The 23921-nt window shown below is 40.8% G+C and overlaps 1 long non-coding RNA gene across 1 annotated transcript; it reads left to right on the top strand.

Annotated features, from left to right (window-relative positions):
* Positions 1–21349: 21349 nt before the first annotated feature.
* On the top strand, positions 21350–22952 carry LOC146683687 (uncharacterized). Its single transcript, XR_014917572.1, has 4 exons — positions 21350–21427; positions 21521–21692; positions 22075–22195; positions 22500–22952. It is a non-coding gene; the product is annotated as an uncharacterized LOC146683687 (long non-coding RNA).
* The last annotated feature ends 969 nt before the right edge of the window (positions 22953–23921 follow it).

The following is a 23921-nucleotide window of genomic DNA, read 5'->3' as shown; positions in this document are numbered from 1 at the left end:
TGCGTGTGTGTGTGTGTGTGTGTGTGTGTGTGTGTGTGTGTGTGTGTGTGTGTGTGTGTGTGTGTGTGTGTGTGTGTGTTGGGTTTATCTGGCTAATGCGGGAGGAAGCAGGATGAGTGTGTGCTTGGTTTTTAGAGTACAGCATGACAACAGATAAGAGCAGGGAACGATGTGGCACACAAGTAAGAGAGGGGAGAGACGGGAGGCAGGCTGATGCCCCGGTGCATTTTTATCAGGTCTGCATCCGAGTCGCCATGGAGATGGATGAAGGGTGCAGACGCAGTTCAACATTCAAGGACACCTTGTCACCTCATCACATAATCTTGTCCCTTTGTGCTCCTTCTCTATCCTGTTAATTATCATCTCTCTTTATTCCCTCTTTCCTTTTACTTCTTTCTCCTCTGTGCAGCCAGTGTGGAACTTCTACAGCTCCTTCTGCCTTCATTAAAAAAAAAAGAAAATACTTTGCATACAAATATGTATTTTCATAACAGTATTATGAGTTTTGTTAAATGTCAGGGCACCTTGATTTTTATTCTGCTGTACGGCTAATGAGATGCCCTGCATTGTTGAAAATATTCATGCTTGGATTTGTTTCTCTAGCAACCCTCTTAGCTTGTTTGCACATCAGCCTCAAATGTCCTTAATTATCATTTTGTCATTTATTAAAAATTCCTCTTGAAAAGAAAGCAAGAATTTCTTCTAAGTCCTCATTCAACCTTGAAAATATCAGCGCAGTGGGAAAAGGGCTGGGTGTAACACGATTGCCCCCTGGTGGTCATCAGCAGCTGGAGGAAATGGCAGCTTTAACATTTTCATTAAGGTGTTTCTCGGTAAGTGACTGGCTCTAAACACACGACCCTTTCGGCGCTGTTGCTCCTCCATCTTTCCCACATGCACTGCACTTCATCTCCATATTCATTTGGCTGGAATCAGCTGCACCACACTACCCAGAGGTGACAGAGGCACGCCAGCGCTGGGACCTCCTGATTAAAGTCCGCCTCTGTATCCCGCTTTGAAGTCAGTAATGATATTCGGCAGACCTGGATCACACAGAATGAGAATTATAATGAAGGTGAGATTCGAGATAGGTTTGGTGGATTAAAAGGGGATGCATGCTACTGTGATACAAAAAATACATAAAAAGAGATGAGATACAAACTCTCTCTCTCTCTCTGCATATATATCTATCTATATCTATCTATCTATATCTAGATAGATATAGATAGATATAGATAGATATAGATATATATACACATTCTTTTTTATAAACCACTACTATACTTGCACACTCACGTGGTCACTGCAACAGCTTTACACTTGCTGCATCAGGAATTAGCCAACTCGTGTGGCTAATTAATAACCTATGATGGACAAATAGTAAATAACAGAACCAGGCAGATAAGCTTTCTCATTTACACCATATAAAAACAAAAATCTGGCCACTACTACAGCAGTATGCTAGCTAATCAGTGTTTAACCAAAAATAAGTGATAGCTCTCTCTGGCCACATTTATTGCAGTATCTACAGAATAATTTGGAAGAATAATAACACATCAGTCAAATGCTTCGTTAACTTTGTTTATTATGTGTTTTGGTAAACGAGTGAATGGAGGTGGACAGAGAGTCTCTAAGTATGACTATACAAAAACTTGCAAAAGGGAAAGTCATTGATGTTACTGTGGTAAATTAATGCTTCATCTTTAAAATAAAAAAGTGAAAATGTGTTATCAGTAACAGTCTATCCCATACCCTTAATGTGATATAAAGGGTTTGGATAGTCTGGGAACAAATCTATCCAGATTACACGATACAGAAATGTGGCTCTGAAATGTGAGATTTTACGGTGTGCTGTGGCTCAGAGCACAGCAGCGAAAACTGGGGGAATAATCTAAATTAGCCTACACTTGCTTACAAGTGTAAGCATGAGTTTAAGATACGAAACTGTTCACAGGATTGTCTTTATATTCAAGCAAAAGTATAAAAAAGAAATTATACAAACATTTCACTTAAGCTGAACATATGCTACAACAGTACAAACAGGCTAAGTGTGCTGCTGTTTCTGACTGGCACTTCTTTTTAAGTTAAGCTGACTGTTTTACGTCTATGCTGCACCAACACATCATACTGAGCAGACAGCTCCAAAAGGGTCCTGCCTGAAGAGTTATTTCTGAGATGCATGTCATCTAATTCATTTTTATTATTTTATTGGTGGTGAAGCTGACCACTACCAGCAGGCCAAAGGATCCACAGGCTGTTGGGAAATGTTCTGATGCTTCTGGCAGCCAGTTTGCTGCTGGGCCAGATGCGTAAAAACGGAGACAAATTCCATCCATCCAATTTGTCCTGCTTCTGTCATAGGATGAGAGGTGGGGAAAACCCTGGACAGGTCATCAGGGCGAACATTGAGAGACACACAACCATTCACACCGACCGGCTGGTTAGAATGACCAGTTAACCTGACGCGGTTGTTTTAGGAGTGTGGAAGGAAGTCAGAGTACTTGGAGGAAACCCACACAGGTAAGAGCGAGAACATAGAACGTGACACAGCTGGTCTGATGCAGATCACAGCATCATGGTGATGTCTGGTGAATTAAAGGTTCATTAAATGTGAGCTTTCTTTAAATTAAACAAAAATGGATTATGGGATTATGGAATGGATTTTGTGGGTAGGCAACGCTGTGCAATGATCAGCTCTAGTGCATCACAGCAAGAAGGTCCTGGGTTTAAATCCATTTATCTGTTTGGATGCACCACAGAGGCTTCCGTTACCTCCCCCACAGTCCAAAGACCAGCAATTTAGGTTAGCTGAGGACTGTGAATTTGGTGTGGGTATAAAAACACATTAAGCTCATTTGTGTACAGAATGATTTGTAGTGTAAAGGTCAGCGCCTGTCTCTTTCTACTGCCCTGGCATATCTGAGATCAAAATGAGTCGTATCTGGGCTGAAACTGGTTTGACGGCCCTGACCTGAGTGCCTCTTCCGCCGATGCTGCATTCGGGATTTAGTATTGCCATCTGCCGTGTGTAAGATTAAATTACATCTTCATTTTGTCACTTTTCACTCTGACTGGAAGGTGGCAGCAGATACCAACATCTGAGTGTAACCCAGAGAACGCTTTCTACTGCTGTTTATGCTAGTAATTACAGAGTCATTAAAGCTCACAGATCCACCCTCAGCTGTCGCCGCTGACTATTATCTGCAGATCAATGACACCGTGTGTGTGTTGCAGAGTGGATGTGCTTGTGGTGAGAACGAGGGTGGAACGAATACTTGGGGTTGAGTGCGAGTAATGGGGCATAATTAGGGGTGAATGTTGACACAGTCGCACACACACCAGGCGAGCACACATGCAATAGCCTGAGGTAATTTGGCGGCACTAAATGAGATTATCAGTAGCGAGGTGATTAATGAGCATCCCTACTGCAGAGCCTTATAATCAACAGCCACCGCTCTGCTGTGATACGCACTAGCTGGAGCCCAGCTCAGGTACATGATACCCAGCACCTGCTGCTAACATCAGCTTCTCCGCACCACATCACCGCACCAGGATACACAATCAACTCAAATCTGAGGCGATCAGCGGGCTCCCAGGGAAACTTTTAATTGCATTATTGGGTACTGATTGAATATATTCACCTGCTCCAGCAGTGGATTTAATTAAGTTTGTCTTTTTAGTAGGATTGGGTTAAATGGAAGTTTTCACTGTGCTGAAATTAGGTAAGTAGGTGAAATTTCACCAGTCAAAATACATACATAAATCTGCAGCAGCACATTACATCAGAATTTGACCCGCACTTGTTATATTGTAAACGTGATAATAATTGAAAATATTATATGGTTGTTAAATTTTCCAAAAAAGAAAGAAAAAAAGAAAAAAAAAGATTATGTTATAAATATTTTGGTGCAAAATAAATAGTTTCGACTACAGTCAAAAACATTTTGTTTTAAAATGTGTAGGCTGTGTTCATTTAGAGAAAAGTTACTTAAAACTCCTCTAAATATCCTCTATAGTATTTTTTAAAAAAAAATCTTGTTGGGGTTTTTTTTCTTAGTCAGTGTGTGTCTGTACAAAAATCTCTGCTTAAAATTGAAAAAAAGAGGCAACTTTAAATTGCATTAACCTAACTTTTCTGAGTCAAAATCAATGATGTGCAACTTGTGCAAAGCTGTTGCTTACTAGCATACACGATTTTATGATGGCAGCTAAAACATGATGTTCCAACTGCTCCAGAGTCACATGTTCCACTACATGACATTTTGAAGTAGTGAAAAACATCATTTTTCACAGGATGTATTAATATTAAATATGTCAGCAAAGCACGGCTCCTTTCACCGTCAGTGTGGCTGATTTCAAGTGGCTGAAGAGATTCACTTGCACAGATTTCACAAGGAGATCAGAATGAATTTTCTTTTCTTTTTTTAAAGATACAGAGGTATTTTTAGTGGTACAACAGCACAAGCCCTTGGTAAAGACACGTGCAACACGATGGCTTCTTGTGTTAAATTTAAAATGACTGAATTTGGTCATTTGCTTATTAGTGAAAATGTGTCCAATTTACGAGTAATTAATTCACACAGAGTTCTTCTATTAAAAAGATAGATTTTTTTTAAAAATTGAGAGTGAGTTATGAAAAGTCAAAAATGTTACAGTTGCCTGTGATCTCCCCAACAACGTGTCAAAGAAAAGCTTTTTTGAAACCCTTACTTTTGAGCAAATGCGGCTAAAAGGTTTTTGTTTCTTTGACTAAAAATCATTAGAAATAATATTAATAGTTAAAAAAATACTCTCAGCTACTTCTATAAGATTTGTTAATTTACAAGTTGTTTTAATATTTTCATTTTTCACCTGATTTGATGGAAAAAATGGAAAATCAAAGTAAGCCAAAGAGAGACAACTGCCACCAAGCGGAATAAAACTGGGGGGTTGTGGGAAATGTTGTCTTTTTTTCTTAAGAAAAAAATTTACCAAATCAATCTTGAGAAAAACACGTGCAATCGTCTCCAAATCCTTTTCTGTAATACTTTACCCATCATCCGTGTGTGCGAGCGTTGATTCGTTTTAGGATGGATATTTTCAGAAGCTTAATATTGCATCAACAGCCATCTATTTTGTTCTCACCTCCTACTCAGCAGTGGACTAAGCTGTTTCAGCACCTCTGTGTGCAGACACCTCAATCAGATAATGCTCTCTAGGTCTCTATAGCGAGCTGTTTGAAGTAGCTCCAGTGAACCGCCGCCTCCCCCAGCATTCGCCTCTTGTTCTGCGAGAGCTTGTGCAGTGTGTGCGGGGTGACAGGGTCAGGGTGACTGGGTCCCCTCTATCTCCATATAGGCTGTAGGCTACAGCTGTTCCTATGAGATTGGTACCTCAAACGCACGGACCGAGCCTTAGATGTCGCGGCGTGTGTGTGTTTTGTGTGTGTGATAAGGGCCAGAGGATAGAGACATCTTTACAGTGTAGAAGTGGGCGGATTATCTCATCATCGCTGCATTAAATACAAAGATGGAGGGAGTTAACCAGGTGCTGCAGCACCCACCCTGACTGCAACCTTTCACCTTTACTACAGCAGGCACCCTTTTTAAAACCCTCTCATCGCTGCTGCACTACACACATTATGATCCGCTGTCACTGTACTGCATCTTTTCCTCCTACTTTCTAATAAGGCATGCACTATATTACCCAGTAACTAATAAATAAACCAGTTGCTGTACAGCTCATTCCTCTGGAGCATGTGACAAATATAGACCCTAGTTGTGTGCATTAATCTACACCTGAATGCAGAATGCATATGTATTTGAGTTTATGTGCATATAAATCACAATGCTAATAATGTAGATAATGTAAAATATAGGCGCTTCTTTACATACCTAACTTCAAACACTGCTGGTATAGTTGTTTGTGGCACTTTCAGCTTTGCCTCGCTGTTTTTGACTATCACACATCTAAGTTATTATTAGAAAGTCTTTCATTTTTCTCTTTTGTTTGTTTTATTATTAATAAGAACATATATAATTAATTGTGAGCGTTTATCAAAACCTCAATTTCACATTATATAACGCCAAATAGCTACAACAGTTTCCTTAAGGGGTTTTATATTGTAAGATAAAGACCATAGAATAATACAGAGAAAACCCAAACAATCAGACCCCTTCTGAGCAAGCACTTGGTGACAGTGGGAAGGAAAAACTCCTTTTTAACAGGAAGAAACCTCCAGCAGAATCAGGGGTGAGGGGAGTGAGAAAGGACAAAAGAAACAGTGTGGAAGAGAGCCAGAGATGGATATTAACTAATGATTAAATGCAAAGTGGTGCATAAACACTGAGCGAGTGTAAGGAGGTGAGTGAAGAAGAAGGACTCAGTGCATCATGGGAAACCTCCAGGAGCCTAGGCCTATTGCAGTGGACCTAAGGGAGGGCAGAGGTGCACCTAATCCAGCCCTAATTATAAGCTTTATCAAAATACACACGGCACACCGTATTCAGATTATTCTATTATTATTATTCTGTGCTGCAGTTAGAGGAACATATGCATCTGAGCACCTTCACTAAAGAGGTCAGTGATTGGTTCAGCTTGTCTGATTGGTTTGTCAATTTGGTAGCAGGATTACTCAAAAAGTTATGGATGGATTTGAATGACTCAGAAGTGTTTAACTTCCAGATTTGGAACCCAGATTTAAACATTTTTGCAAAGACTGGATATTTTGCACTAACTCTTCACAAATAAGCCTACAATAGACTGGTGCACCTGCCCCTCACCCATGGAAGACAACGGATGGATGGAGGGATCTTCACAAATACATATCATATTAAAATAAGCTAATTTGCTATTCTGAAGTTAATATCACAAACTAATCGAAACCAAGATATTTTTCTGGATCTAGCTTGGTGTGGAGGGAATTCACGGCCTTGTTTGTCTCTACTTTTATTATTACAGGTTGAAGGAACGTTTGTTGTTGCAGTTTATTCATACATCCTCAACATGTTACAGTGTGTGTGTTTTAAATAAAGGTGAAATTAGCCATGAAATCACAAGAGGGAATATCCAGAGCTGATTAATTCAGTTTTCACAAAACACTGCTGACACCACTGCCACACTTTCCAAGTGTCGCTGGCCCAAAGCAGAGCCACTAAGTGATCCCAGCTACGGAGCGACGGGTGAAAATGTGTGTGTGTGTCTGTATTCTCTGCATTTATCATCCTAGCGATCAGCACATGACTAATATTTACCCCGACCTCATCACTATTCATCTGTTGATGGCTCAGCGTCGCCGGGATTGATTGTTTATCATCCCAAGCAAACATACGGTGTGGAACAAAGAATGCATACGGTAGGAATATGAAGCGCTCTCGTGTTGCCTTCTGAATCAGGAACATGTGAGCGTGAGTGCTGCGCACTCAGGAAATCTGCTGATGTCCGTGTCTTCCTAAATCTGTTCAATATGCTTCCTTAAATCACAAAGTGACAACCTAATGACACGACACATCGGCGCTGTCGTCACTGCACAAATATGTGCTGCCGCGTGTTGTTTACAGTCGCACGCTGGCTCTTTGATCTTTGGCTTTTTCAAATAAAATCAAGTTTCTTACAATACCGCAGTACACTTTGTGTAACATATACTTGTATTTATGTATTATAGTGGTGCTCTTGCTCTTTCCTGCTTCAGCTCTGCCCGTGCGGGTTGCCATTTAAAGTGGCTGAATAATTGAGGGGTAACATTTGCGTCAGCCATCCTGGTGTGTGTGTGTGTGTGTGTGTGTGTGTGTGTGTGTGTGTGTGTGTGTGTGTGTGTGTGTGTGTAAGAGAGATGAGTGAGAGGACGAGGAGACACTTCTTCGAAACAGGTCACATGCACCCGCTGGATTGGCTGCAGCTGAGCAGCCATTATTAGCTGTGCCATCATCACATCACATAACACCTTTGTGTGCACAGTGTCGTTCACAGAAACCAAGGCTTTTTTGTGCTGCGTTACCACCTTATAGTGACCAGATATTCCAACAGTAAAAAGATAAATAAATAAAACAGTAATCTCATATGTAGTTTTTGTGGTTTTTATATAACCTGAAACAAACACACATTAAAGGGCAAAACTTTCTTTGTTCTATATTGTTGTCAAAGGGGACAAAAATAAAAGACAAACACTGCTAACTACTAACACTTTCAACTTCCGTACCATGCATTTGTAACTAGATACAAATTAGTTCATAAGTATTAACATGTTTCTGTTCTTGGACTAGAGCAGCTTTGCATGACTCAAATTCTGATTGGCTGCCCTTCTTAAACTAACCAAGAAGGGCAGCCAATGTGCCTAAGATGACCATATTAGGAATATCTTCTCTCACTGACATAAAAGAGAACCAAGAGTTTAAAAAAAAGCACAGAAAGAGTGCATTTTGAGCAGTCTGAAGTCTTTTGGCTCACTTACTTGTACGTAAGCTGCCCTTGTTATCGACCATGTTTTTTCTGAGCTGTTCACTTTACACGACAGAAAAAAGGGGAAATCATAAAAGTTCTGTGTTAAAATGTGGCTAAAAATTATGAATATATTTGGGACTTTTTTTTTTTAGCTGTGGATGAATTCATATCAATTTATAGAAGCAGGTTAGCACTGTCTCTGTCCAGGGTCAGTCTACTGTGGCCTTTGTTCGATGCAATTTGTTAAGAAAGCTCAAGAAACTTATCCTTTTATCAAAAAAACTATTTATCTGGATTCCAGGTGTCAGCTTCCCCCATGTGCTGTATTTTGCTGGTGGTGATTAAGTCAGCGATTGAGAAATGATTCATTTCCTCGTGGGATTACCTGAAATAGACACAACTCTAAATAATTTCAATGTTCCCTCAATTTTCTGGATCCCCCTCAGCGGCCTCTCTTCATGCCTTTAAGTTAATCACTTAAATCCACAAGACTTTCTGTTCATTAGCGAGCAAGCGTGCCCGACATTTTGCATTTCTTTTGTAACAGTCACAACCCTGACCTTTGAACCGCAGCGTCTCAGAGGTAACCGAGGCCAGCCGCAGGAGTAATCCTCAAAATGGCCGCCTCGCTGAGATGACCTTTTATTAAAGCAAGGTTCCCTAACCTGAGTGAATACTGTTTCACTGGCAAGCACAGGCTGACCCAACTAATCAAAGCCTGGTGTGTGTGTGTGTGTCCTATTTCAAGCAGCACACCTCATGAGTGTGTTTTCACACTGCACAGTGTTTCTTTAACCTCTCCTAGACTCCTCCAGGCCTCACCAGGACAGGAATCACAACAGACTTAGGTTACACATGCCCGAGTATGTATTTATATATACATGTGTGTGTGTGTGCGTGTGCGCATGCACCACACAAACTTTAATTTTAACAAGGATTAGCTCTATATTTTCCTTTCATCAGTTTTCTGACGGATCCTCAAATATGTTCAAAATCAAATCGGGACAAGTGGCGCCCTGTGCGGATGTTTGGCTGGTAAAGCCCTTCTACCTGAATGAGTTCGAGGCTGTTGAACCGTCTCTCAACAAGGGACAACACCCTTGCCCACACACACTTGCGCACACACCCATTCTCTCGAGTCATTACAATAATCCCCCTCAGTCCGGATCCAGGAGCAGCGCTGGGACTCTTCGAACTTTCGATTAAACCAGACGCCGGCTAACTGCAGCTCAAACAAGAGGCCGCGGCCGACAGCAGACCACCAATGACGGTGTAGAAAAACAAAACCCAAAAAATATAAAGCACAGAAGAAGAAGGAGAGGGGGGGAAAAAGCCACGTGGGACCGTGCACGAGTTTGTGCACACGCACACACTGGCTGGTTCGCGGTTATTCTTCATGAGATGTACAGTTGAAAGCTGCAGCAGAAGCTAAAGCCGAACAGTGAGCGTGCATAATGGCATTTCCATACTGTGTCACACTAAAGCACAGTGACAATACACGAGCGCACACAAGTTCGCAGATGCGGTGGCACTATAAACAGCTCTTTATATCTCTCCCATTCGAATCGATTTGTTTACGGTCGGCTGCCAAAGGGAACAAATCTAACTCTTTCCCCTTGAATACATTAGACTGCGAGTGAGGTTAGGAAGTGATAATGACTTCCCCTGCTGCTCCTCCTCGTCCTCTCTCCCCCCCACTCTTCCCTCTCCTCCCCCCTTCTCTCCATCTCCGCTCGTCTGCATCTGTGTCTCAGATGGGGATTTTGACTTGGACTCGTGTGATTGAAGGCAGACAGACCCGATCTTTCTCCCCGTCTCTTCTGTCTCTCTTTGGTCCTGGGCACAAAACTGCTAAGTCAAAGCGGCGCTGTCTTCCCTCCTTTTTTTCGCCACTCTCTGAAGGAAAGGGGCCTTTATCCTTCAGGCCAGAACGCTATGGCTGCGCACGTCAGGGCTGTGCGCTGAATAACTGAAGGCCAGGAAATCTGAGAACAGCTTTCACTTCATTACCGTGTTCAAGTCAAACCACATCCCTGTACACTTTTTCCTTTTAATGAAATATTTCACAGACTAATCAAAGGATAATAAAGTCAATTAAATTTCTACATCCCCAAAATGCTAATTTGCCTACAAAATAAACCACATTGAAGGGTTTGCCAAAAGATAAAGGTGGAAATATTAGGAAGCGAGGCAGGCATTAGTGACAGAATGACACCATAGATTGAGCTTGCAAAGTCTATATGAGCTTATACATTAGCAAATGCTTTCAAGAATGTTGATAATTTGATATGTTTTTGTGATGAATGATGGTTTTTCACAGAACTCAAGTTTGAGCAGCATAGAGGGAACATTTTGTTCAAAAGGTTTGTTCTGTGCAGGATTTTCTGCATAAGAGCTAAAGATATACATGTGCACTGATTTTATAAAATCCTGATGATAATATAGAAAACAACTCACGTATTTTCTGAATGCTTAGTACTGCAGATGTAAAATAGTCTGAACTTTTATTAGTGTCGGCCTAAATGGCGCTCAATAGTCTCCATAATGATGTCAAATATGAATTAAATTGGGTCTTGTTTTATAGAACAGGTCCTGTCATTCATATGTGGCTCAGCCCCTCGTTAGATAAACAAGACACTGCGGTGTGAAAGAATCACAATCACCTGTAACCAGCACAGTGATATGAATAATCAGGTAATTTCCTACAACCAGGAACATAACTGCTGTTTGCGTAAAGACGCTGACGGGCGATGTTGATGGTATGACAGAAGTTGTATAAAGTTACATTTGAATTCGGACGACTTTATTACAAATAAATCATTCTAGTGAAAAATTCAGACCCCTCAGGCGCCAGTGGATGTCTCGCCTAGGGCGCCAAAGTGTCCAGAAATGGCCCCGGACACTTACATCAAGAAAGTGACATTTATAGCAAATGTTTTTTCCAGTTTGATTTGGCAGAAAATGCTCCGTTCAAAGTATCTGAGCAACAATGAGAGAGAGCAATGATGAGAGCTTTTTAAACATGCAACATGAACTTCGTATCATACGCAGATTTAAGCTGCAGGTGTTCGGGCAGCTGAGGACACTAACAGTGTTAAGCGGTGGCTCAAATTTACATCCCCATATTATGTTTCCACAGGCTTAATACAGCTGATTGATGACTGTTGTCATTTTCACGTGACAGTTACATGAAAGTGTGTATTATCACATCATAGCTGCGGGGAGATGATGTTGATGGCACGACAAAAATATTGAATGAAGCTTCGTTTAAATTAAAATGATTTTATTTCTATAAAGTGTTTTTCTTCTCATTCAGACCCTCAGATGGAAGAAAATTTGTAACCACATGTATTTTTATATGATAAGTAAACTCTGACCTAAAGCATTCGGGTTTATTCTGTGTGAGTTTCTAAAATTAACCTTGAGGTAAACAATTGCAAAAGCGACCTCAAATGCCAATTTTAAATATTCCATCTAATTAACATGCACGTACAGAGACATTAACTGTTAATGTGAGGTCTCAAAGGCTCGAGTTTGGGATTTCAGCTGTTGCTATCTTGCATGCATCCTTTTTTAAACCAGACTTTTACATATTTGCACGAGAGCCTGGAGCCCATAAAGCTAGTACTAGCTAGCTTGGTAAACAACGTGAACCTGTTATTCACTTCGACATGAAATGTGATGTTTTGACTAAAGAAAAGAAAACTGAACAGCATATGCTTTAGGGTCTCTTTTTGACAAGGACAATTTTGAATAAAATCAAGAGGAAATCTGAAGCACTGGATGCTCATATGGAAGCAACTTGTTAATCACAAAACAGCCACGCCCTAAGCCATCTTTATTTACCAGCAATCAGACCCTGCTGCCGACCCCCGAGAGGCCCATGACAGCACACCTGGAGGTGTTTTACATTTAAAACCCGAGGCATTTCCCCCTGCTGGCTGTTTGAAAGAATGCAGGGATAAACCCCTTTAAATTTGCCTTACTTCACATACTCACAGGCCATCTTTTTAATACAGTCTGTGGCAGAAACATAACCCCCTCCCCACTGAGTCATCACCAGTGTGTGTTAGCTGAGTGTTTTAATAGTTTTTTGATAGAAAATATTGTTGTGTTAGTGCTATGATCACAGAGACTTAAAACAAAAACAATTTCAGGCTTTTTATTAAACAAGATGACTGTATCTGGCATTACTGAACTGTTATTGGAACAACAGATACTTTATTTTAATTATCATAACACATGTGTTTTGCTATTTGCAGGCTAAGTTCCTTCTGAGCTCTTACATCTTGGGCAGAGAAGACCCTGAATCTTCAAGTCTGCAAGCAAAACAACAGAGGCAGTGAGAGAAGATTGAAAGAGACAGAGAGGACTTATTGTACTAGTGTTAGCAGATGTACAGCAGTGGGATGTGTGACCAAAGCTCTGTCAAGCCTGCGGGTATCAACACAATGGGGACAGACTGTCATCCCCCCGGCTATTAATATTACATTACTGTCACTTCAGACCAATCTCTCAGTTAAAGAGTCCTGTGTGTGTGTGTGTGTGTGTGTGTGTGTGTGTGTGTGTGTGTGTGTGTGTGTGTGTGTGTGTAGGAGCAGCAGTGTGTGAGTGGGTAGAAAAATAGTCAAATTTGCAGCTAAACCCAGAATATTCTTTGATTCATTATGCAAGAAGGTAGGAGCCGGGCCTCAATAAATGAATGTTGAATTATGTACGGCCGCATGTGCGTGAGAGGGCAGATCTATGTGGGGAGGTGACTATCAGAAGTGGAGATCAGGTAGGACACGACGGTGATGATGACATACGTTGGCCGGTGAGGTCATGTCTGGCTCTCGAGGAAGCGCAGAAATGCCCGAAAGTATCATCTGACTAACATGTGGATCTGGTTTAACGCCGGATTACTGCCTGTCGCAGAGCTCGTGTTTTTTTGTTCGGCTTCTACGTGGAGTACATGTCGAATGTTTTTGCTGTGTTCCGTGTTCATTCTTCAACATTGTCATGTTTTCAAGTATTTTCTGAAAGGCTTGTTTTTGGTTTTTTTTGTTCAGAGCAATCTCCCAACTAATGACTGGCTCTGACTTTGTTAAGCAGCTTTCAGGTTTTGTAGACTCCCACTGCTGAAGCTCATTCCGAGATTACTTAAAAATTAATTACTAAAATATATTCATATTTATGTGGAGTTTGTTCAAAATGCCTTGTTAAAATTTCATTTAAAGTGATTTAACAGTTTAGACAAGCTGTCATGAGGCAACTTCAACCACATGGTACTGTAGCGCACATCTTTACTTAAAAACTCAACATTACATTAAAAAGCTTCCATACACTATGTGCTGATAAAATAACAGTAATGAAAATTAAATTATATCTATATAATTATTAGACTATATAAACTGAACTTAAATTTACCTAAAACATGTGTGTTTGGACCAAAGACTTCAAAAGACTCCCTGAGGGTAAGTGCCAAACGCCAAATTTTCTCATCTTAAGGTTAGGGGAGTTTTTATTAGTAACAGATACGAAAGACCTTTACACACCGGACACGTAAAATCTGTGCAAATATTTTGTGTGTTAAAAATATGCATTAAGTGCTCTTAATGGAAACCAACTGTGTAATTTTGCAGGACAACTCTGCGCCATTTTTCTTTCCAAACCAAGCTTGATCTTTCCGATTTTTTCAGTCTGATCACTCCAAGTGTGTGTGCTCGTAGCTAAAACACACACCGGTACTGGATATACAGTGATATGTTGCTGTTTAACACAGCTAGACGCTGCTTTGGGTCAGTCCGCTCTCTGAAATGATTTCTCTGCCTCCTAAGATGTGGTCCAAACTCTGCCAACAAGAGTTCAAACTGCCCCACTGACATCCTGAAATATGCACAAAAGCAGCCGTCATACAGCTTCAAGTCCTGGATCAAACCGTGAACTTCGCCCTGCTGCTGCCTTCTCCTGAGAATTGGATGAACCCAGAATCTCAGTTTCTTCCTTTTCTTGTTTAGAAACATCAGGACTCATTGTTTGATGTCGACTTAAATTTTTTTCACAGTGTGTCCGTTGAGCAGGAATTTTCTGCAAAAACACAATGCTTTCATTGTGTATAACGTTACACAACAGGTTCAGAGACGATAAATTTGGAATTTCATGTCACTGTTTTGCAGCCTGCTCGCTGTAGTCATGCAACAGTGCACCAAACTTTGTGAAGCATCCTAAAGACCCAGTCTTTAGCATAGATGATGGTGTTATGAAAGCTTTTTGTTTGGTGTGTCGTGTGTTTCATGTCCAAAAGGTTGGTAATACCAGCAGCCATGGTCGGCCACACACCTACTATTACTCTTCTTGTGGCATAGACAGGAAAAGTGGAGTTGTATGTCACAGTTTCTCGTACGTACAATGTGGCATTTTACCTTCCTGTTTCAGCGTCTTCATTTTGTCCCCACATGGTTACACCGAGCGTGGATGAATAGTGAAGCAAGAAGAAAATAAAAGAACATGTCGCTTTTAAGGTAATGTTGCATTGTTTCTGGTGCTGCAACGTCTCTTCCATCTAAACCACAGTGTTTCTTAAACTACAAGGGGATGGAGTCAATGTACCTGGGTATGAAATACCAGGAGAAAATATTAAGTAAGACTAAATTAAATAAATATGACTGCAGTGTATGGGACAATACCATATACTTGCATTACTCAAAGGTGCAGGAGAGAAAGATCGTTGTTCCTGCATAAAGAAGAGGGGAGATCCTCCAGCCACTGAGGCCATTTGTAAAGCTAAAAATATAGTGTTTGGTCCCTTACTCTTGTTTCAACTTGGCTTTGCTCTGAAAAACAATTAACCCAGTTTCACAGAAATATGACCTGACCTGATCTGTCACACACCGCGAGTCAGTCAAAGCACTTTAGTGTTGTGGTTGTTGTTCTTGGTTCAGGTGCTTTGGCTGATGAGGACGAAGGGTCACTGCCACCTGCAAATGCTACTGCGCTGGTGAACTGAAGCTGAGGACTGCAGCTGGTCCCAGGATTGATAAGATTTTAGAAGCATTTAGAGTTCTCACCAAGACAAGAATACAACAGGCTGTCGTGAAAGGTGACAAAGCTGAAAGGATTCTGAAGGTCTGGAAAAGAGCGGAAAACTGTGAATGTGAGAGCTGACGTGCGAATGAGATTAATTTTACCTGCACAAGCAGTGCAAACTATTCTGCTTGTGTGTGTATGCGCAGTTTTTCTTACTATCCATAGGTGTTGTAGCAATCACAGTCAGAAAAAAACAACTTTTATTTTCGTTACACTCTGAAATAATCGGCCTGTCCTGAACTCCAGTCCTGGCTATGCAACCGCTGTGAAGTATTGCATGAAGGCTGCCAACTTTTTCACTTACGATGGTCTTGATTGTTTGTTGTAATGTTACTGATGTCTCAAAACTTGAAAAAAAAATCTTGTTGAAGTTACATAGCTCACTCAAGGTGTTTTAAAAATTAGCCAGACTCCCTGAAGAAATCCCCCAGATCTTTTAAAAAATGGCATTGCAGCACACGCAATATTTCAAGAAAACTTGCAATACAGATAAGCAAACAGACTGATACACGCACGCGCACACTCACACTCTGAGCTTTGTGGGGAATATGGCTGGAATGTGAGATCGTCAACAGAGCATGTGGAAGGGAAGGGGAGGCAGCAGCCTGCCAGGGTGTTGTTATTCAGGTCCACACGCCTCGGCATCTGTGTCAGCTAATGAGAGAAACTCAGCTCTGTTTCATCTAGTCTCCCCGGACCGGGAATTAGCATCTCCAAAGACAGACGCAGCAAGGGGGACGGAGGGAGGGAGGAGAGAAAGAGAGAGGGAGAGTCACAGAGAAATAGAAAAAGTGAGAGAGAAAGTGAGAGGGGTTAAAAAAATAGAAAGGGAAAAAAAACGTGGCAGAAAATAAGTGATCGACAGAAAAAGGGGAGAGGGAGGGGGGAAACGGGGAGGAAAGAAACTGGCTTCCTAGACAGGGAGGTGAATATAAACACAAACTCTCTGTCTCTCTGTCCCTCACACACATGCTGTAGCATATTGACAAGGCAGAGTTAAGTGAGGTGGCGGAGTGTGAGACAGCCCTTAATAGGTCCCTGATGGACCCCCGAGATGAGAGAGGCCAGCAGCACAACACAGAACGGGGAGAGGTGGGGAACGGGAGGGGGTGGGGGTCGAGGGGTGCAGGTCAGAGGTCAGGCAATCATTACACCCCCACCCCTCCTCCTCCCCGATCCATCCTATCACCACCTCTCCCACTGGACTGAACAGTGCCTAATGATTATTAACACGTTAAAACACTTAAGGAGCGCTGGGAGTGAACGCACCCCAGAGAGAGACCGAGATGAGAGGAGAGGAGGGAGAGGAAAAGGGTAGAGGGAAGCATGGTAATGATGTGCTTGTGCATGATTTGCCGGATGGATATCACTAATCACTTTGTCCCTGTGGTGCCACCGTCGGGACATGCGCTCATCCGCACATTGCACTCTCCGCTGCACAGACCGCACTTTTGCACAGAAACAGTGATATCAACCTAATAAATATTTCTCTTTTGCATTTAACTCATTTCAAAGACACGCTGCATATTTAAATGGCTGCTCATTAGTATGTGTTCGCATGTGTCATCTAATTGTGTGTGTGTGTGTGTGTGTGTGTGTGTGCATGCATTTGCTGGCCTGTGCATGTCCATGCGTACAAGAGCATTTTTCAAAACCAATTATTCTCTTTTGTGTGAGCATTTGTGCAGCAGGTTTGTGTGTACACAAGTGTGTGTACGGAGCAACGGGGAGCCCTCTCAACTGTGCTTAGCCCAGTAAATGGTGGGTGATTGAAGGGTTTGATGTGGAGTGATTCAGCTGGGAGCTCGTCTGTCTGCGTTGAGCCTCACAGCTCATAATCTCATGTAGCGAGGCTCTTGCCCGCTCCGAAAGTGAAGCCAGCAGTATTATTTTTCAGCCGCCTAAGATGAACTCAAACCAAAGAAACCACCCACAAAAGTTTCCCAGAAGGGACTGGTACCCTTCAGCAAAGCAAAATAGGCTAATGAGATGAGAGTGAGAGGAAAGAGAGAGATAAACACAGAGGATGGTGAGGAACTGTGGGTCCATATTGAAATTATTGCACTTACAAAACAAAGACGAACAGAAACCTGTGGGGAACATTTCAGTCTTTTTAACACTTTCCTGTAAGGACGTGTTTACAGTGTTTTAAAGGCACATTCAATAGGCATTATAATTTTTTATACAGCTTTAATTAACAAATAAGATTTATTAGGTATAAAATGTGGTGAACTTTGACTTTGTGTTTATAATCCACTTTAATCATCAGTATTTGGCTTTGTTCCACTGTATCTTTCGTCTTGTCTCCCATCCTTCAACCCAAACGGTCATGGCAGATGGCTGACCATCCCTGAGACTGGTTCTGCTGGAAGAGTTTTTCCTGCTAAAAGGGAGTTTTTCCTTCCCACTGTCGCCACGTGCTTGGCCGGTGTTGATTGTTCTCTCTCTCTAACTGTATGGTCTTACATATTAAGCACATCAAAGTGACGGTTGTTGTGATTTTGAGTTATATAAACACATAATACAATAAAATACACATATAAAATAAAGTCATACAATAGCAAAATACTTAGTTTTGTTGCTAAAAGGACAATAGTGTATTAAAAGCACTCATTTCCCACCCAATTCCTTTATGTCAACAAACCACATTAGATCCAGTGCTTCTTTGACTAAGAAGAGATATTTGCTTGTCATTAGCTTGCTTGACACCATCTGAGTATTAGCAAGCATCTCCTAACAAATGATGCCCTTAGGCTGAGGGCTGTTGGTGTCCCTAGTAAAGCTAAAGCCATTAACCAAACTCTGATTATAAGTAATAGCTAATCGCGTATATGTTTTGATTTTGGTCTCCTTTTAGCAGTCATTTAAGCTGAGATAGTTCAACTACATTTCTGTATTGCAGAACTTTATCCTACGCAGATAAATCAAGCACAGTGTCTGATTCCTTATTACAAGCACCTGTCTAAGTAAGTGGAACAACTTTATACAAGCAGGAAGAAAGGAGGAGGCCCAGAAAACCGGATACATTTGAAAACCAACTTGCAGTGGTTTAGACAAGTATTCTGCACAACTGGATGATGACACACGTCTAGTAATTAAGTTTCACATAGTTCGGAAAATTAAGTCTGACTAAGTTGAAAAGGTCATCTGTGAATGTCAGGTTTGGTATTGTTCACAAAAAAGCGAATTTCACAGTTTAACCTGTCAGAAAAAGGCGGGCTTTGTAGCAGGTTTACTCGTCTGGGCCTGAACTCGTTAATCCATGGAACTAATTGATGAGACCGATGCGCTTTTCTCCCTGAGGTGACACCTTATTCTCCAGCTGTTAAACTCAATACTGCTTGCACACAAGCTGACAGTTTAACTAACTTGATCTTCAGTAGCCTTAAGCCAGGGGTGAGAAACATAAGGCCACTAGACGGCTTTATAAAATGTGAAGGTGCGCATAGATTTGGAACTTTTAACTCTATTTTAACAAGTTTTACAGCTTTTCTCATTGATAAAGACCCCCACCTCCCATTAAGTAATAGATAAACAATTAAACGACAGAAAAGTATCTATTTGCTAAAGAAATTTCTGTGTTTTCTTGTTGTTGTTGTTGTTGTTTTTAAAACCCCAAATTTTCTGTGAATTAATGAAAACTTTATCTAATAATTACAACACAGTCTGGGCAAGGAACTACCAGAACTTCATTTTTAAGGTGGAAAAAATCAAAACAATGGATAACAGCACTTTCAACTGTGTGTATGCAGTAAACTGCCACATCACTACTCAATCACAGCAACATGTACCTTTATTCTGCCTGCACAGGTGCTGACAAGTTAACCTGCAAGAAAGGGAGGGTGATGGTGCTAGCAATGCTAACATTAGCCAGCAGTGCTAACATTAGCCACAGTAACCTGTCATTGTGTGTGCAATAGCATTCCCAACTCAAGTCTGTGAAATGAAACGCGTTCTTTTAAAATCGGAAATGTTTAACCTCATTCATTAGACCCCAGTGCTCAATTTTAACTGGACAGTTTTCTTACCTTCAGAAAGCAGTCAGCTCATTTTTTTCTTCCCTTGTTTGGTGAAGTAGTAACTGGGTCACCCAGAACATCCATGGCGACTACACAGCAAAAATGCCAGTGTTGATTTTTCAGTGTTAGTAGATTTCAACAGCGTTCCGAGTTAGTTCAACACTTAATCGAGTTAAAATAACACATCGGGAGTTGATTCCTGAAAAGTGTAAGTGTAGATTTTAGTCGTTACTGCATTTTAACACTGTGGGTGTTAAATTAGACCACACCTTCATTTCCTGTGGAGCTTCGCAATCCAGAATCTTCGGTCGCCATTTTTTCTTGCTGATGCGGTAAGTTTTATTCGGTTAAATATTAAGTTTTAGATTGATGTTAGAACAAGTAACATGATAACTAGTAAAAGAAATAGTATTTATATCAAAATACATCATCTTTAAGTGTCATATTTGAATTTTAACTGTTTTTGTTAAGCTGGGCTACTGCTAGCTAGAACTCTGCAAAGTACCAGTTTCTTTCCTAATATTCATTTAGCATAATCTGGCTATTGGCAGACTGTAATGAATATTACATGTTAATATATTTCAGTTTTTATTAAATGCCTTTTATTTATTTTCGAATTAAACTGCCAAAGCCTTAGGGTCAGTGGTCTCAAACTCGCGGCCCAGAGGCCACTCGTGGCCCAAAGGCCACTTGCGGCCCACGTCAGGTGAGGTGAAGAAGTATAATGCAATTTGGCCCTTAAAGTGACTTTTTTTTGTCATTAGCCAAAAATGATTTAATATAAAGGCAATGAGGGCAGAGTGTTACCGGCCCTCATGGGTAGTGTAGTCCGTGCTGCGGGGAGAACGTGTGGAACTGCCCCTCCCGTTGTGTGTTTGAGCGCGAGAGAGGGAGAAAGTAAGAGCTGTTACCGATGAGAAATGGAAGAAGAGAGCATGTAAATATAATAATAACCACTGCCGCCAAAATGAGTGCCTGCTTGTAAGAAAGCTGTTAAGATTCGACTGTACACTGTGTTCGCTGACAGTAAAGCTACAAGCCCGACAACCCAGCGTATTGGCCAGAGGTGTCATTACCACGGTTCAGAGCCGCGGACCTGGCCGAGGTAACAAGAGAGTACAAACATGTGGAGGGATTGGCTTTGTTAGTTCAGTGAGAGTCAAAAACTAATGTGTACACTTATTTCTGCATTTTTATTTTGTTAAATATGAATAAAATTACAGCAGAAGTGCTGCAAAGTGTCTGACCAGAAAGAGAGGACCATTGTGTTAATTTGGTAGTTCAATTAAAGGCATCGGTTAGTTAAGAGGGAGAGGGGGGGATGCGTTCATATTTGCAGTTTTGTCTTGTTATACAATATTTGAAATTTAAAAACGAACAAACCAAACGCTACATTGTCAGGAATATTTGTGGGGAGGGTTTTTATCGCTTAAAATATATAAAAAATAATAAAATAGAAATATGGTTCCTACTAACCCCTGTGATAGTTGAGAGAATACTGTATTGCAGTCATGTTACACAGCTTGTACTACTTAAAAAATGGATCAAGGATGTTTTTCTTAACAAAATTAATTTTAACTCAGTCTAAAGGGACTAGACATGCTAGATATTTTGCAAAGAAATGGTGTTATATGCTGGACCTTATTTTACTCTTGGCAGGTGGTGATATGCTGGTTCCCGAGAAGAGATGAACTAATCAAAGTCAGCTTTTCAAGACAGCCCCAAGACTCTTCGCAACTTGTGTTCAAATGTGAGGCCGTTGTCAGGTGATAAATGCAAGGAAGAGGCACTCAACTGACATGAAACATGTCAAAGACAACATGAAGGTGACATTGCAACATAGGCAAAAAGTGGTTCAAGAACCTGCCATAGCTTCTACTGTCCTGGACCTTTTCCCAAGATTTCTGGATACACCTGGCTTGGTAAGGCATAAAATAATTTAATGACTGCTTTGTGGTTCCTTTGTTTGTTTTCTTGTTAATGTGTTGTTTCTGTTGTTACACTTTGTGTTTAAGATTGACCAAGACTTCACAATGCTGTTTTTTGGGGAGGAAGTGTCTGGTAAGTTCCTTGCAAAGTGGCCAACATTCTTCAAGCCAAGGATCATCAAAGATTGCAAAAATCTGTCCCAGAGTACAGAATTGGATGAGCTGCTCATTTCTGCACAGCGTTACTCTAACGAGGCTGGTAAGTGTAAGTTGGAAATGGTAGATTTTGCATGCCTTTACAGCATTTGCTTAATTCCCACAACACAATATATCACTCATTTCTGTATGGTATGAAAACAAGCTTACAAACATGTTAAACCTGAAATGACATTTAATGTAGTTTGAACACAAAAAAAGTTATAATCTTACTATTGTTATGACTCGATATCTACTTCACTTGGTGGCCAGAAGATTTTAAGTCTCTAGAAATGAATTTTTATACCAAGGCGCTGGAAAACTGCCTTATTAGAAAAATTATCAGGTGTCTAAAATGTCATCATGGTATTACATAACGTGGAAAAATGACTGCTGTGGTCCTTTAAATGACAGTAATTGTGATGATCTTAATTTCTATTCTGTAGTTTGGGACTGCGAGGCGGCTGCCATCTTTTGCTGCTTCACTTCACTCCAACATCTAAGGGAAGGACGTCTTCAAAGATTAGCACATCAGATGCTGCTCACCACCTAATGAAATTCATCAAGGTATGCTTTTTAGAATTGTATATTTCTCTTTTGATGAGAACAGATGCAAATTATCAACGGCTGATATTTTAAGATGGCAAGGTGATCCAACCTGCAGCAGATGTATCTATCCCAGACAAGCTTGGTGTTGCAGGACTGACATGTCATTGTTTCTATTAAAACTAAATGTACACATTGAAACAAAAATAATTGTGCGCGCGGAGTGAAACATTTTAATATTGTCATAATTTCAAACAGCAATGCCTCAACATCAGATTATCAATTTTGTTTAATGTGAATCACTTGGTTTCTTTCTCTCCCTCAGGTGGGAGGTAGCACAGAGGCTTTTCTTAAGGCTGGCCCCACTCAGCCATTCGTCCTGTGGGTTGGAGAAAGAAAGAACATCATCCAAAGTTTCTACCCAAAGTTTCTACATTGTCCTAGATCAAAAGGTCATTCCCTGTGTGACACAGATGGGAGATGCAGGTTTTGACAAGGCAAAACTTTTCAAGGCACATTTTTTAATTTGCCGTGTCCTTTGATAAGGCATTGGACAACTTCTACACATTCATCCAGACCATCAAGTGTATGGCATTGATGTTGGCAGCGTGAAGGACAGTCCTCGGGTCAATGAAACAAGAGGAAGTCTTCACTGTACGGTTTAAAGATATCCACTATTCAGCACTTTGACTGGAAATGTTCATCTGTTACATTTGCAAGATACACCACACAAGTTGCTCAGTGTTATTTAGACATTTGAAGTTCCAGCATGGTTTGTACCCAGAAAAGTTTTTACGTTTGACCTGTGGAGAGCCTGGATGTTCATTTATCTTTCACACGTACTCTGGTTACAAGCGGCACTTATTCCGAGCACATGGAGACTGCGTTCACTCTGAGGTCATCAACAATTTTGAGCCTGTACCTAACGATGGAACCTCTGTTTCACAGCCTGTAAATGTGGCTCATCCCATGACAATAACTACACCGGTTCCAGTTGAAAAAAGGCAAATACTGAACATGTGCAGCTCTGTTATTGCTCAAGTACAATCATCAGGAGTTCCTGAAAGTACTGTACAGTGTTTAGTTGGTTCATTGGAGGAACTGGTTAATGACATCCATGCACATGCAAAACAATCTGTTGTCGACTGTTTGTCAACTGATACATCAAGAGAAACCTTAGAAAAAGTTGAGGATTGCTTTGATCAGCTTGAAAATCCATTTTCATGTCTTAACACAGAATCTAAAAGGATAAGATATTTTGAGCAAAAATGGAAAATAGTTGAACCCATAGAGCATGTTCTTGGTGTGCGTTTTGATGTACGCAAAGATAGAACAACAGGGACATACAGGCAAGTTCCTGTCAATGATAAATTCATGTACGTTCCTATCATGGGATCCCTTTCATCTATGTTTCGAAACAGTGAACTTTGTAGCAGTTTCCAGAAAAAAAAACTAAACATGGAGGGATTGTACAGAGATTTAAATGACGGCTCCTACTTCAAAAATCACAGTTTATTCTCACAACAAGAACATGCTCTCCAGATCCAGCTCTACTATGACGATTTTGAAACTGCTAATCCTTTAGGCTCAAAAAAGGGGGTGCACAAACTTGGTTGTATTTATTTTGTTTTGAGAAATTTGCCACCAGAGTTAAATTCTGTGTTGATGAACATTCATCTTGTAGCCCTTTTTCATTCAGAAGACTTAAAAAAATATGGGTTTGATCCTATCCTAAAGCCACTTGTTG

Source organism: Copadichromis virginalis, linkage group LG22, assembly GCF_057382275.1.
Source record: "Copadichromis virginalis isolate Kocher_CV1m ecotype Utaka linkage group LG22, C_Virginalis_male_GT1.1, whole genome shotgun sequence".
Classification (NCBI taxonomy): domain Eukaryota; kingdom Metazoa; phylum Chordata; class Actinopteri; order Cichliformes; family Cichlidae; genus Copadichromis; species Copadichromis virginalis.
Note: the sequence above shows the minus strand (reverse complement) of the source record. Positions and strands in the feature narration are given on the sequence as shown.